The sequence below is a fragment of the Durio zibethinus genome, unplaced genomic scaffold (genome assembly GCF_047325235.1).
Source record: "Durio zibethinus cultivar Kanyao isolate XHJ-2024 unplaced genomic scaffold, ASM4732523v1 HiC_scaffold_120, whole genome shotgun sequence".
NCBI classification, from domain to species: Eukaryota; Viridiplantae; Streptophyta; class Magnoliopsida; order Malvales; family Malvaceae; genus Durio; species Durio zibethinus.
The window spans coordinates 5001-10000 of NW_028322743.1; the positions used below are offsets into that span (position 1 = coordinate 5001).

General features: G+C 28.4%; 1 non-coding gene across 1 annotated transcript; it reads right to left on the reverse strand.

Annotated features, from left to right (window-relative positions):
- Positions 1–4338: 4338 nt before the first annotated feature.
- TRNAS-GCU (transfer RNA serine (anticodon GCU)) lies at positions 4339–4426 on the reverse strand. The gene has a single exon. It is a non-coding gene; the product is annotated as a tRNA-Ser (tRNA).
- Positions 4427–5000: the final 574 nt, after the last annotated feature.

A 5000-nucleotide genomic window follows, 5' to 3' on the forward strand; every position in this document is an offset into this window, starting at 1 on the left:
TCCGCACCAAAAATTCAAAGACGATTTTTTTTTTTGGACTGATCCGGAAAAAAAATGGATTCTTAGAATTCTCCATTGATACGACATGCTCTTTTTTCCATCCACTCCTTTCAGGATCAGTCGTGGTCTTACAAACTGTACCGATGGTATGAACGAATCCCTTTCTTCATACAAATGTGTAAAAGATGCTAGTCGCACTTAAAAGCCGAGTACTCTACCGTTGAGTTAGCAACCCGAAAAAAATCGGAATAAAAAAAAAATGGAATTGCACGAGGCAATCAAAACATGAAATTAGCAAAAATTTGAATAAAATAAAAATACACGAAATTCTAAGATAAAAACATAGAAATAGAATAAGTGAAAATTTGTGGACCGCCTCCTGTCTTATTCATTCCATTGTTATCCATTTTTTTTTTTTTTTTTCAATACAATATACAATTACAATAAAAAAAACTTCTTGTATCACAACAAATTCAAAGAAAGAACCCATTATTTGAATGAAGTGAAGTGCCAAACTTGTGGGCGGGGATAAATAGATCTATTTATCTACGATCGAATTATATTTGTTCGATACACTGTTGTCAATATGATTGTAAATTTTGAATATAAATGTTGAGAAAAGAATAAAGAATATAAAAAAGACTATAAAAAAATACAATGAAAAAAAGAATTAAGTCAATTTTTTTTTTTTTTTTTATTATATTGTATTTTTTATTATTAATTATTAATAATATTTATTATTATAATATTTATTATTTTTATTATTAATAATATTTATTATTATAATATTTATTATTTTTATTATTAATAATATTTATTATTATAATATTTATTATTTTTATTATTATAATATTTATTATTATAATATTTATTATTATAATATTTATTATTAATTATTTATTATTAATTATTATTATTTATTATTAATTATTATTAATATTTTCTATTTTTATATGTTATTTTTTCTTGTTATTTTCTCTGTTTTTTTATCTTATTTTATGTTATTTTTTTTTTTTTATCTTATTTTATGTTATTTTTTTAAATGCAATTACTTCATTTATTCAATTGATCTTTTTTCTCTATATTTTATATCAATAAAATTAGCTCAATAAAATCTGTTATAGAACACGGTATTCTATAGTAGCAAAGCAATAAGAAATACGAATAATAAATAAAAAAGTATGAATAAAACAAAAGAGGGGGGAGGAAATTATAAAGAAAAATTTATACAAAGCTAGATATGAGTCATCCACCCCCTCTTTTTTGTATTTCATTAATTGAATTTTGTTTGATTAAGACTAAGTTCCGTAAAAACCCCGGCCTTCTTTAAAATATCATGGACAGTTCCTGTGGGTTGAGCTCCTTTTTCAAGGAAATAGAGAATAGCGGGAACATTCAAATGGGTTTGATTATTTATCGGATCATAAAAACCAACTTTTCGAAGATCTCTTCCCTCTCTTCGGGATCGAACATCAATTGCAACGATTCGATAAACGGCTCATTGGGATAGATGTAGTTAAATAATACCCCCCCCCTAGAAACGTATAAGAAGTTTTCTCCTCGTACGGCTCGAGAAAAAAAAAAAAAAATGATTAAAAGTTATGTCTATTAAAAGTTATGTCTATGTATGGAATTATAATGTATGTAATTAGAATGTCAAAAAGATCCATAAACCCGGCAAATCAATTAGACATTTAAACCCGTCTTTTTTTTTTCAAAAAAAAAGAAGAAAAAAGCATTCGTACTCTCATAACTCAAGTCAAATAACTCTCAAAATGCTCAAAAAAAAATCCTTAGGCATTCTTTTATTGAGTGGTCTCTAACCCCTTTTTTTGTTTGTCTCGTTTAGAATCGATTTCGATTCTTCATTTTGATCTAGTTGTTGAGACAATTGAAAAGGGTATTTCCTTGTTCTAGGATCCTTTATCTTTGTCTTGAATCATTGGGTTTAGACATTACTTCGGCGATATTTAATCATTTCAAAAATGGCAGCAACATGCCCCTTTTTCTCTCTTTTTTTCTTTCTATCAAAGAATCATATGAACGATTAATTCCCGCATTATACACTTTTGATCGAAAGAGTTTTACCAATTCCAACAATTTTTCTTTTTGATTTGAAAATAGTTTGAATCGGAGCTTTTCGATTTCTATATCAAAAATAGACTTACGAAGTTGTTCCAACTTATTTATTTCCATTAATTAACCCTAGATCCTTGCCCCTGAAAAATGGATGTTTCTCTTCGAGCTCCATCCTGTACTATTTACATTACAACCCAACAAAAAGACGGATTATAATAGAACAGAACAAAGGATGTCGAGCCAAAAGCACCTTCATTTCTACATAATGGAAGGTGGTGGGTTTTGACATCCACAGCCGATCATGTCCTTCAAGTCGCACGTTGCTTTCTACCACATCGTTTCAAACGAAGTTTTACCATAACATTCCTCTAGTTTGGAACATTGATTCAATTATGGAATCATGAATAGTCATTGGTTCAGTCGATACATAGTAATCTATCTATACTTTTTCCTTCTATATGAAATCAATTTCCTTCTATATGAATCTATATGAAATAAATAGATAATTTAGGAAGAAAAAGCCTCAATAAGAATTCAAATTAACCCATATTGTATGAATACAATATATTTTTATTTTTTTATACTTTTATTAATATTAAGCTTTTCTATTCTAATTAATAAGAAATTAATAATATAATTAATAATAATAATATTACGAATATTATAAATAACACAAATAAACTAATCTTTTTGAATCTGCCTTGCATCTTCAAATAACTCGATAGATCAAATAACTCGATAGAATAGATTCGCCAATCTCACAGTTCTTCGAGTGCCAATCTTAAGAAATCATTAAAAATCAAAAGCAAGAATCACATTTTCTCCAATATTTGACTCTTAGAAAGAAGGTTGTTAAAAAAAAAAGAGCAATTTAGATTCGGATATCGTTATTCTGATATATAAAAAGAGTAGGCTCTGGGACGAAAGGATTCGAACCTTCGAATAGCGGGACCAAAACCCGTTGCCTTACCACTCGGCCACGCCCCATTTAGATTTCTATTTGAAACTACTAAACACTAATATGGGTATTCCCTGTTCGTCAATTCCAGTTCCAAATAACTATGGAATAGATTAGATTCTTGCTAGGATTTTGGCACGTATGGATAGAGAATTAAACCGAATTTATTGATCATTACATATAATTCAATTAAGATATTGTATGAAAGTATGATTTCTTCTATTCTCTTGTAAGAATTGAAGGCTTTTTGATTGGGTGAGTTCAAAGAAGTATTGTTTAGTCTGCCTTATTTTCCTTTCTTCATTTTTTTCCTTATATCAAAAAACATATTAATAACTCAATCAAAATTATCTCCAAGAACAAAATTTTGTTATGCTTAATCTTAATATCTTTAATTTGATCTGTATCTGTTTGAATTCTGCCCTTTTTTCGAGTAGTTTTTTATTCGCCAAATTGCCCGAGGCCTATGCTTTTTTGAATCCAATCGTAGATTTTATGCCAGTAATACCTGTTCTCTTTTTTCTCTTAGCCTTTGTTTGGCAAGCTGCTGTAAGTTTTCGATGAGATCCTTAATACTGTCCTAGAAAAATTCATGATTTATTCAAGAAAAAAAAATTGTAACAATTGAAAAGATTAGATAAGTCTTACACTATGAACACTATGAACGAACCGAACCCTCAATTCAAAGATTGAAATTCTTGGATAGCCATGATAAAGCTGGATCATCCCATTTCCTCATTCTGACCCTTTTTCGCCGAAGAACCCTATTTGGATTAAAGTCCGCCACAATATATAATTGTTGGTATAAAAGAATTTTTTTTTGTAATGAAAAACTCAACTCTTATTATAAATGAATTTCTGAAAATTCTTTTCGATTTCTAGAAATTCTAGAAATCACTTTATTTCTTGGTGTCAAAATAGGCTATGTAGTATAAAAACGAGGAATCTATTTTCGTATAAAAATAGAAAAATAAAAATTGCGTATAATTGCGTATATATATAAATAGAAAAATAAAAATTGCGTATAATTGCGTATATAAATAGAAAAATAAAAACGAAGAATCCATTCTCTTCTTTTTACAAAAAAATTCTATGGGAGGTTGTACAATGCGTAATCTTAAATTCGTTGTTTACACCGCAACGATATTCTTTGTTTCTCTCTTCATCTTCGGACTCCTATCTAATGATCCGGGACGTAATCCTGGTAATCCTGGACGGGAAGAATAAAAAAGGGAGAGTTCCTTGCTTCATTTTTATAAATGGTATTAGGATTTGATCTATTCCACTGTCAAAAACCGAAATGGAAAGAGAGGGATTCGAACCCTCGGTACGAATAACTCGCACAACGGATTAGCAATCCGACGCTTTAGTCCACTCAGCCATCTCTCCTAATTTAGAAAAGATAATTACTATGTTACAGTTACAGCACGCAAAAAGAAATGCTTGAAAAAAGCCCTCTTTCCTTTGTTATATAGACCTTTGTTATTTTGTTATATAGATTTTTATTTATTTATATTTTTATTTATTTATATTAATATATTAATTATATTAATTTTTATTTATTTATATTAATATTAGAGTATTATTAATCTTATTAGGGTATTATTAATCTATATATCTATAGATTCTTAATTTTATTATATAGAATATAAATATATACAACTTTTATCAGTAATTCCATTTCATTTTGATTTCGCTCAAAAGGGACTTTTTTATTTCCAATTTCCACGGACCGGCCGGGTACTGACCCGGCCGGGCTCATTTTTTTATTTTCAACTCAAATAAATAATTTTTTCTATGATTCTGCGATCTGACTTGTTGTAACAAAAAAATCTTGTTATTGGATTGAATCAACAATCAGAAGCAGAAGAAGTACTATTTCCGTTCCTATGATATAGAATCCAAATATCATTTCGATTCTTTCTTTTCTTCCTCTTTCTTTTTATTTACATTTATTTTACTA